Below are 12,333 nucleotides of genomic sequence, written 5' to 3'. Positions count from 1 at the left end.
TTGTATCGGGGTGTTTTCGCGACTAGAAACAATTGTCCCTATCAAATAATCAATCTAATTCCTAACTAGATACAAATGTGTATCTTTACATTATACTTAGGAACCTTGTGTATTTACAAGCCCCTGATCAACTCTTAGCATCCAAATCGTCACATTTCTCGTTTGGTGAGTTCATACCCCTACGCCCTTTTTCGTGTTTTTTCAATGTTTTTAGGGGGAAATACAAGCAAACTATAACTGTTTTCAAATCTTAATATTGATATGTTTCTAATATATCTGACAAACTTATAAACTCTTTTACTCCTTATGTATTATGCTGAGCATAAGGAATGATTTATCGATTACAACTAAATGGATTTTAGTTAAGGAAATAACCAAACTAATCAAATTATTATGGGAATAATTTGGGATTCTTTACTATTCATTTTATCATGTACTGATATCTATATAAAGTTATTAGATCAACTATGTCTGATTCAGTTTATCTCCGTATCATTTGAATGTATTGTCAGATAATTTCATTGTATGTATCTATATTCGCTGTATTACGTTTCATAATCTTCTGTATGTCAATATCGTATGAGAACCCTGTGAATAGTTTAGTACTAGTTTGTGAGATAGTCACTACCCTTTATGGATGATCAGTAAATCCTCCCCGGAAGTGTAACCAGAGTCTCCTGGAGGGAGAGCGTGGAATTTGTGAATGGATCTATTCGGGACTGACAATCCCACACCTTAACTGCTAGCTACAGTTAGGCGGGCACGCCTCGGGTGACAAATTTTTAGATATCGTTTTGACGTCTGACAAACATCAAGGAGGTCTCGTGGTCGTATTAGCATGGTTACCCGACTCACAACATGTATTAATATAAGTTTATTCACAGCTTGGGTTTTAAACCTATATCTTGTCTGGGATAGTGATCCCATGGCTTTCAATCTATATTTATTTCGGGATAGTAATCCCATGATTTCGGTCTATATCAAGTACGGGATGATAATCCCATGGTCTAAATCTATATCTTGTTCGGGATAGTGATCCCATGGTTTTCAATCTATATTTCCAAATGTATCAAATTATCTCGTGTCTAGTCCGGGATGGTAGTCCCATGATCTTTAATCTGTATTTTCATATGTGTTAAACTATCTTATATCTCTTTCGGGATAGTGATCCCAAGATTTTCAATATATAGTTTTGTGTATTAAACTATACTTTGTGATATACAACTGGTCTTACAATTAGGAAAATATGGGATTTTCCTGGAGTAAAATACAACACGTAATTGAATTGGTAACAAATGATAACTAAACTAACTTTACATAAGAAAATATGGGATTTTCTTGGATAACAAACCTTTTTGGAAAACTAAAGGAAACCAATACATTTTCATAAAACAAAACCGCTTATGAACTCACCAGCTTTATGCTGATTTTCAAACTGCTTGTACTCTCAGGTCCAAGGTAGACAGGTACCCGACGATATCTTTTGGTGAAGACGGAGTGCTCAGAAGACTCGTCTCAACTTTTGTTAATATGATGCATATGTATATCTTGTATAACTTTACTTTTGAAACAAATGTAAACTTTCATATATATGTAATGTATGGTTGTTTACTGTGATTACTATGTACATTGGATTTGATACACAACGTGGAGTCCACCCCAGAGATGTTTCCGCCTTTGATTTTCGGAGTGTGACAACAACTTCCTCCTGGACACACGGTTGGTGGTAACCCAACCTCCAATTGATTTTTGAGAAGTAGCATGCTCCCTAAAGTTGGTTGAATATGTCATCAATTCGAGGTAGAGGATATCGGGTTTTTATTGTGAGTTTGTTCAACTCGCGATAATTAATGCACATGCGAAAAGATCTGTCTTTCTTCTTAACGAACAGAACTGGTGCTCCCCAAGGTGAGAATCTTTGTCGGATAAATCCTTTGTTCAGCAGTTCGTTTAGTTGACTCGATAATTCATGCATTTCGGCCGGAGCCAATCGGTATGGGGACTTAGCTATGGGGGTGGCTTCAGGAATTAAGTCAATTCTGAACTCGACTTGTCGCACAGAAGGTATTCCCAGAAGGTCTTCTAGGAATACATCGGGAAAGTTATAGACATCCGTAATATCCTTGATATCCTTTACCTTCTTCTTCTTGTCAACAACGTGTGCTAGGAATGCGTGGTACTTCTTGTGCAGATAGGTCTGAGCCTTGATGCATGAGATGATTTTGAGACTTATGCTTGGTTTGTCACCGTAGATGATGAGGGTCTATTTATTTGGTAAGTTGAGTTGGACGGCTTTTTCGTAACGCAAGGTATCGACGTGGTGAGGACTTAACCAATCCATACCAATGATGACATCGAAAATCCTTATTGTGACCGGCATTAACTCGATTTGAAAGGAATCATTGTTTGGACTTAGAGTGCACCCAATGTACACGTTTTTAGTGCTTTCAGTTTTACCATTTGCCATTTCTACGGTGAATATTGAAGGGTTTTGAGCATTCTAACACTCCTAAGGTGTGCATGCAACCCTAAATACCTTGGATTTATGTTTTCTCTATTATACATGCAAACTTGAACTTTCCAAGGTATTACCCTAACTAGCATACAAAACTTTGATACTCGGATAATAAAACAAGTTAGATGACATACCTTTTGTTGTAGTTGGAAGCCTTGGAACTTTAAGAACTTAGTGCCCCAAGTGTTGCACCTCAAATGGAATCACACAACACCACCAACAATGCAGGAGCTTGAGAGGAGGTCACTTGCACTCATAAAATTGGCTTACCCTCTTGTGTTTCCACTAGTCACTCCTTAGTGCCACTTAAGTCACCATTTCATGAGCTAGAGGGGTTCTTATATAGTGTGGAAAACTAGGATGACACCATGTAAACCCTAATGACTTTCCATATCCCTCATGCTCCATGGGTTAAAACCTCCATGGAGTATCCATGGGTTAAAACCCCCATGGAGTATCCATGGGTTACTACATGAGTTTAGCCCAACATGAAGAACTATGGATCATAAGCCCACTTTATAAGAATGAATGATTTACCAAATCAGCCCCTTATATTTAACTAGTCTCTTTTGATCACAAAATTGATTCCAAATTAATTATTGATCAATACTAATTATATAATATGATTTCATATTAATATATTAGAACTTATAATATATTAATAAACCATAAATAACCTCTTCCCAATTATCCATTCTTCAGATTGTTCCAGTGCCATGCAACCCAAATGGACCATGCTACTCTCGGGTCAAGTACACACCAATAATAGTTATGGGCTTAGACACCTAATCCAACAGTCTCCCACTTGTATAAGTCTAATAACTATTATTGCAAGTATGACTCCAACCCGAATAGCAATCGTAGCTCTTAAAAGTCGTTGTTGAACTCTAACCTAGTCAATGACGCATCCATTATAAAAGGGATCATATATTCCTCCATTCTATATATCATATGGACTGAGACATGAATTATAATCATTCTCTATGTCCATCTGTTGTTTCCTGATTTCCGATTTATGACGATTGACTAATTGAACAAATCAAATCAGTCAACGCCTGATGTCATCACTAAATCATCGAGGGGCCCACATATATCGCTTGTATCCACATGGGGTAAAAGGAATGGATAAACTTCAACCTAGATGCTTGTTTGTACTTACTCATCAAATTACACACAACAATATGTTTTATAACAACCAAGTTACTAGTTCATTTACATATGTCAATGTGCAATCAACTCGCAACTACAACTCACATGTCTCCGTTGGAAGAATATAATATATTATCATCTCGTGATCACTCATGATAAAATCCATGAGGTGATTCAAATGAGTGTGGGTTGAATCTAATACTCAAATCTTATTCCAAGAGTACTCATGAACACTGCAACCACTTTGTGCTAGACAAACTACAAACCCATTCATGACAGTCTAGCCTCAATACCTACTTCCAAAGTATGACCAATTGTGGATGGTTTGAATAACCTATTTATTCGGGAAGTCAAAACATGCAAAGTGAAACACAATAATAATCTAATCCAATATGGTCTCAGAACTTATGAATCTAAATAAAACACCTTTTATTTAATCACCATATTGATTACACATTATTCATTATATAATGTTTCGATTAATCAACTTAATACTTGAACTAAAACAATAGCTATGCCATGCTCCAAGCATGCACACTATGTTTGTCTATGATCCTGACTTTGTGAAATAGATCAATTGAAAAAACATTTAATGACGTTCATTTCACAATTCCAAATCCTAATTGCAAGTGTAAGAAATCCAAATTCTTGTCACTGCTAGAAAGTGTTAGATTCTAGACTTATCATGCAGTGATTCTTTTGTAATTTCTAGGTGCCAAAAGGTACAGAGACTTTACCAATGATATTACAAAATATTCCTTTTAGAGATTGTTAAAAGACAACTCCATGGAAATGAAGTCTCAAATTCAAAGTACATTCCTTTGAACATCCTTCTTGCATGAAAGTTTCTAACTTTCTCATCTATTCATCAACGCCCAATATGGAAACATTCCATATTTGCCATACAGAAACTCATTATTAATAGACTCATGTCTATTCATAATAATGTCAATATGGCCCTTCCATTACTATACTTTCAATTGTCCTTAAGCAACCAATCTTTGGTGAACCTTAGATTGTCCTTAACAATTGTTTAACCACTTTAGTCATGACCGATTCTAGTCCTTTTTCCCTCTTAATGCCCTAAGCATTTGGAAAAATTTAGAACACGAGATACTATAGCATATACAATCGATCTTATACCTGAAGCATATAGGACACGATTCATAATGTCTAACATAAAGACATGATACTTGATCAGTGTTTTGCTATAATATTTCTATTTGCCATGTTCTCATAATTTTGATTATGAAGAGGGATGTCGTAATTATAATCAAAATTTGAGAATGCAATTAAACTTTCCATATATAGAATTTCCTTATGTTGAACCATTCCAACATAACATTCATATATATATATATATATATATATATATATATATATATATATATATATATATATATATATATATATATGACTAAAATTGATTAAAAACTATATCTAAGCTTTTAGACTTGAAATGAAGTATAAATTCCTCTCCCTTAATTATAGCAAAACAACTTTTCAAACCCTGCGACTTGAAACTATTGTTTTCTATAATTAACATTGCTAACTTGTAACACTTTCCATAATAATTATGCTCCCACTAACATCATAACGATTATCTCACTTGTATAACACTTATTCTCCCACTAGCTTTGACATGTATTCAGAAATCAGTTGGACTTCTAGAAATCAATACTTATTGACTTTCTTACTAAAGTTCAGATTTATGATACAAGATGCTTCGATAAGACTTTATCTAGGCTTCTCAAACTCATACACATTTCCTTAGATAGCTCACATGTGTGTCTAAACAATTTCATAATTTACAACCATAAATATGTAATGTTTAGACCCTTTACTATTTCTCACAATTCAAATTATGAAAAGGGATGTTGTAATCATAATTGAATTTGAGAATGCAAGTATCACAACTGCTAACTCCTTAAAATCTACTTAGTGAAAACATTTTCTCACCGTTATTTTCATGAATCGGAGAGAAAGCTTATGAAACTTAGATTTTATGGTGTATGTGTTCCTATCCATGTGAATTTTTCATAACCATAATCACAAAACAAGATTAGCAACAAATCCCAAGTCATATGGATTGAACTTTTTCAATCTTAATTTCTTTCCACTTGGCAGCACAAGGCCCTACCATTGCTTCCAATTTGTTAAGTAGCTCACCCATATTGATTAATGAAGCTTTCATTGATCCAGGTGCCTTGCCTTATGCAAACAATTGAGAACTCATAAAACTCACATGCGTAGTCAACTTCAACTGAAATGCGCACAGAAACATGAATATGTCAACACGATAGGTTACAAACCTCAAGTCGTGTGCTAGTGATAAACAAAAGGTTTATTCTTGATTAGTTCTTGAAAATTTTCAAGATCTTTAAGACTCCCACTGACCCTTTGACATAAAAGCTTCTCTTGTCATGATCCATTCCTTGACAAAGAAATATTCAAGAGTTAGTGTAGATTCTTATCAATATTAACACTTCACACAATTGGCCTTAGTTGGTATTTGTTTTATCCAAAACATCACAACTTACCAATTTCAAATGTACAAGAGTAAGAAACATATTACTCTAGATTTGATGAGTGTTATAAACCTTCTTAATTTAATGTCACCCAACACATAATCTTAGAGTATGACTCTAAGACTTGTTTTTGGAACGAAGTATGACTCATCTTCTTGATTTAACAATTTCAACAATTCAAGATTCCTCTTATTAGCCATACAAGTGTACTAAGGTGTCCTTAGAGGATCAACTGTGATATGGTTTTCTATAATCATTAAGATGATCATATAACACAATACTTAAGTACTCTCCCATATTTTCAGATTGGAGAAACTTTTATCTTTCTGTCTAATTTGATTCTTCTCATTCGTTCTACCATACATTGAAACTTTTCCAATGTTTCATAATTATACTTAATCTTGTAAGTATAACCATATTTACTAAACTTTAGTAAATCATGAAGAATAGTCTTAGCGTTCTTTGTGGTGGACCTAACCAACGCACACCTAGTGTACCCGATCCTTAGTCCTTCACTTGACTGACATATACATGTGACCAAGGAATCAATCTTAATTTTCCAAAGATGAATATTCTCATTCATCATACAATACAGCTTGCATGATTCCAAGTTTCTATCCAATTAAAACTTGGGTGATGAGAGTCTTTCCTTATTTGGTAAATTTTGACACTACCACAAACGAAAAATCAAATACATATTGCTAAAATTAGAAACATGCAAACACCAATTTTCACAAATATGGTTGCAAGGAGATATAATAAAATAAAACAAAAATTTATTTATTTATAAAATACAGATAAAAACTTTTCCTTACAGTGTAATTACAAATGAAAACTATGTCATTACATATTTCCTAGCAATCTATCATAACTCCTAAGCAGCAGCTCAAAAATCCAATCTTCGAACCATGCAATTGAAATCCATCTTCACGATTAGATTCAGCATGCGCTTCCTTTTGAAAGGTTTTGAGCATTGTAACACTCCTATGGTGTACATGCAACCCTATAAACCTTGGATTTATGTTTTCTCTATTATACATGAAAATATGATTTTTCCAAGGTTCACATCCTAACTAGCATATCATGGGGTACTTGTAATATAAAACTTAGTAGGATGACATACCTTTTCTTGTGGTTGATTTCTTGGAGCTTCAAGATTTTAGCACCAATAATGTGAATGCCTCAAGTGGAATCACAAATCACCAAAACAACTTGGAAGACTTTGAGAGAATATGAAGCACTCAAGAAATTGGCCCATCATTGTTATCTCACACACTAGTGTTATTTCATGTGCTAAAGATCTCTTTATATAGTATGGTGGATTAGGGTTACATCCATGTAAGCCCTAATACCCATGACTTTTCATTTACATAGGATCCATGGGTTAAAAACTCCATGGGCTATCCAGGCAAGCTTAGCCCATCCTAAATGAACATTGGCCCATTCTATATATATAAGAGTCCATATTTAATTAGTTTATTTTGATAACTAAATTAATTCCAAATTAATTATTGATCAATACTAATTAAATAATATGATTTTATATTATTTATATTATAAATTATAATATATTAATAAATCATAAACATAGTATTCTTAAAATATTATACATACAAATTGTTTCAGTGAAGTGCAACCCAAATGGACCATGTCGGGTCGGTTCAAGTACATACCAAATATAGTTACAGACTTAGACACCTTATCCAACACCTTTAAGTTTCCTTCCCTTTGCATGATCCTACAAAAGATCAAAATGAAACCTTGTCACATCATTTATTAAGAATCAACAATTAGGAACTTAAAAGAGTTAGATAGTAGACTTATCTGAAGCAGCATCAAACTTTTCGATTCTACCTTTTCTCAAATCTTTCTGGTAGTCAGGGCAGCTTCGCAACCAATACCCCTTTTCTTGGCAATAGAAACATATAGACTCTTTGGGAATGGTACACAGGACAATCTCAAACTTAGCCTTTCTTTTTCCCTTGGAGAGAGAAATCTTTTCTGGACTTCCAATGTTTCCATTGTCAATGTCCTTGGAAGTTTGGGGAGTAGATCTTCCAATCAAATCTGCTTTTCCAGTGCGCCAAATCATTGCTGATTCAGTAGCAACAAGCAAATAGGTAAGATCAATAAGGGTCATGTCGTCATCTGTCACATAATAGTCCTTAATGAACTCACTATATGACTCATGAAGTGATTGAAGAACCCAGTCAACCGCTAACTTCCTCGAGACAACGACACCCAATACTCTCAGCCTGTCAATATGTAACTTTATCTCCAATACGTGAGTACGCACAGGCCTTCCATCTTGATGTTTCATTGCAATTAGGGCTTGAGTGACCTTGAATTTTTTTAAGTCTTCGAACTTGTGGTTTAGGGAGAATTATTGGAGGAGGTGGAGGAAGTGAAGTATGACTTCCACGACCCAACTGTGGGACATCATCTTCAAGAGGAAAACTTGTTCCAAAGGATTTGGGAAGACCACAGTTGTCTGAATTAGACATCTACAATGGGAGAAATTCAATTTAGTTGATTTAGTCCATAATATAACACGCCAAATGAAATATTAAGGATAGGACCCAACACAATATTATACAATTTGGAAGAGGGATGATGTAATCCAAACTGCAAAATATTTGAAGGTAGGTAAATGACGATTTACCAATTTCCACCATGAAAAACGAAAAAGAATTTTAGGTTTTGAGTGAATTGAAACTCCTAGATCCTTTGAAATTCACTAAATAATTCAATGGTATGTTTAAATCTCGATTGTGCCCTTTAAGTTTGTGACTGGGATAACGAGGATTACAAACAAGGTATGAATAACCATGCAAATTAGCTTGGTATACCCAATGTTACAACCACCTAATCAATGTGTCAATTAACCACACACGCTACATTGATCTATAATTAACATCAAGCTACCCTTTGCCATGCACTGTCAGCCCAGATTAGTATACCGGTTAACCACACACGCTCCATTAACGACTTAAGAAGGTATAATGTGCAATTTCATGGGTTAGCACCATATTCACATTTTCCTAAAGTAATTAAGATTGAGAATTTATAAGTGTTTAGTTACATTATATTTATCATTATACTTTTAATGAAGGGAGAATTAGAGACTTGTTCTACCCGTTCGATTAACGACCCTCCACCAGTCAACGAAGCGGTGGATGAGAGTGGACACCCATTAAACTGCCATTTCATAGGCAGTAACCTTATACCCCCTTAAAGAACGGCTTCGTGAATGAGGCCTACTAACGGTAAGACTAACTTTACTCTAATATATATATATATATATATATAAATATATATATATATATATATATATATATATATATATATATTAAACCTATAATATTATAATAGTATAATGATTGAATTTTAAACTTTTAAAATTCTAGGGTTTGGAGCTAAATGTTTCAAAAGTTAGACTTCTACATTTACAAATTCCAAAACTTGAGGGCAAGTTTTGTAACTTTCAAAACTTTTGGAATCCATAACTTATGAGTTTAATAAATATTTTATGAAAAGACTCTTGACATTCCATAACTTGAGGACAGGTTATGGAGTTCATAAAAAACCATTTATGAGAAGAAGACTCTTCAAGTTCATAACCTATCACTTTAATGATTTCTTTAAAAGAAAACTTTTCATTTTCCATAACTTAAGGACAAGTTATGGAATTCATCAGAAATCATTTAGATCAAAATTATAACAAGAAAATCAAACAATTTGTCTATGATCTAAATTAAGCTCATAAGAACAAGACAATTCAAATCAAACAAATTTAATGTAATTAGCTTAACCATATAAACTAATACAAAACATGAAACTTTGACAATTATCTTTTAAATTGGATAAGCATGATCATTACCACATCAAAAACAAATTTATAAGTTCAAAAACAGCTTAGGGTAATGATCCTAGTCCAATTATAGCCAAAAACATCGAAAACTGCATTCTGGAACACCAACTCATCGAGTGCAGGAACTGACTCGGCGAGTTGGATGAGTTTCTACATAGACCCGGTGAGTCCACAATTGGACTTGGTGATTCCACTGTCCAGAACAACAAAAAATCATTTTTTTAAGCTTAAACAACAAGTAGAATCAAGTATAATTGAAAACAAGCCTAGGCTCTGATACCACTGAAGGGTTTTGATCATATTAACACTCCTAAGGTGTGCATGCAACCCTACATACCTTGGATCTATGTATTCTCTATTATACATGCAAACTTGAACTTTCCAAGGTATTACCCTAACTAGAATACAAAACTTTGATACTTGGGGTAATAAAACAAGTTAGATGACATACCTTTTTTTGTAGTTGGAAGCCTTGGACCTTTAAGAACTTAGTGTCCCAAGTGTTGCACCTCAAATGGAATCACACAACACCACCAACAATGGAGGAACTTGAGAGGAGGTCACTTGAACTTATAAAATTAGCTTTCCCTCTTGTGTTTCCACTAGTCACTCCTTAGTGCCACTTAAGTCACCATTTCATGAGATAGAGGGGTTCTTATATAGTGTGGCAAACTAGGATTACACCATGTAAACCCTAATGAATTTCCATATCCCTCATGCTCCATGGGTTAAAACCTCTATGGAGTATCCATAGGTTACTACATGAGTTTAGCCCAACATGAAGAACTATGGATCATAAGCCCACTTTATAAGAATGAATGATTTACCAAATCAGCCCCTTATATTTAACTAGTCTCTTTTGATCACAAAATTAATTCCAAATTAATTATTGATCAATACTAATTAAATAATATGATTTCATATTAATATATTAGAACTTTTAATTTATTAGTAAACCATAAATAACCTCTTCTCAATTATCCATCCTTCAGATTGTTTCGGTGCCATGCAACCCAAATGAACCATGCTACTCTCGGGTCAAGTACATACCAATAATAGTTATGGGCTTAGACACCTAATCCAACAAATATTTTGTTGAGTGATTGGGGGTTTTGGTTGAGTGTATACTTGAATTTGTGGCTCACGAAACTTCTCTCCACACCATTATCGAATAGTATGCATGCATATGAGTTATTGAGAAGAAACGTACCGGTAACCACCGTGGAATCCTTTAGGGCTTCATCGTGCCCTAATGTCAGAACTCTACCTGTAACCCCAACATTCATGTTATTGGCTTTTGGGCATTCCCTCCTGAAGTTCCCCGTTTCCCCGCACACATAGCATGTTCCGCTTACTCTGGTAGTTGTGGTTGGGACTGTCTATTGAGTTTGTTCCTTACAGAATAGGACAATGTGTCCTTTCTTGTTGCAGTTTATGTAATGCATTTACCGACAAGCTCCAGCATGGTGGAAGTTGCACTTGTTACATTTGGGTAGGGTTCCAATATATTGCTTTGCTGGTGTTGGGGTGGCCGGGACAGTGACAGTGTGGGCTACCACTATTTGTTATCTCTTGGCGGGTTCTTGCGTTGATTTACTTTTTCTCTTGTTCCAGGGTCTTCTTTTGTTGTCACTCCTTTTCACCTTCTCAGGAATAGCCGTCATAAATCCCTGGCGAACTCCATGATCTACAAGCGTTTGTGCCAAAGCGTTTGACACTATCAAAGGTAGAGGGGTTTGAAGATATCACATTTCCTTGGATCTGGGGGGATAGTCCCCAGAGTTAATGTTCCACCTTTTTTCTTTCTAGGGTGACCAACCCGGGACAAAGCACTGCCAAGTCACTGAACCTGGTGGTATATGTTGTTATATCGGAACCCTCCATTGTGAGGTTCCAGATTTCTTGATTCAATTTTTGTACTTCGCCCCTTGGACAATACTTTGCTAGCATCATGCTTTTTAGGTCCTCCCAGCTCAAAGCGTTGGCCACGGGGAGTGTTAATGATTTGACCTGGTCGTTCCACCAACAGAGGGCCCCGTTGGTGAATGTGCAGGATGCGAATTTGACCTTACTCTCTTCCAGATAGGCACATATTTCAAACACTGACTCAGTATTCTCGAACCACCATGTCAGGGATATGACATCTCCATCGCCATAGAATGCTTTGGGTTTGCAATTTGAGAAGTCCTTATAGGAGCATCCTATTGGTCTACCATGGATGTCGCCTTGGTTAGAAGTATTAGTACCAATTTCAGCCCAAGTGGCACCGT

The sequence above is a fragment of the Lactuca saligna genome, chromosome 4, assembly GCF_052625555.1.
Source record: "Lactuca saligna cultivar CGN05327 chromosome 4, ASM5262555v1, whole genome shotgun sequence".
Classification (NCBI taxonomy): Eukaryota; Viridiplantae; Streptophyta; class Magnoliopsida; order Asterales; family Asteraceae; genus Lactuca; species Lactuca saligna.
This window is presented reverse-complemented; position numbering follows the sequence as displayed.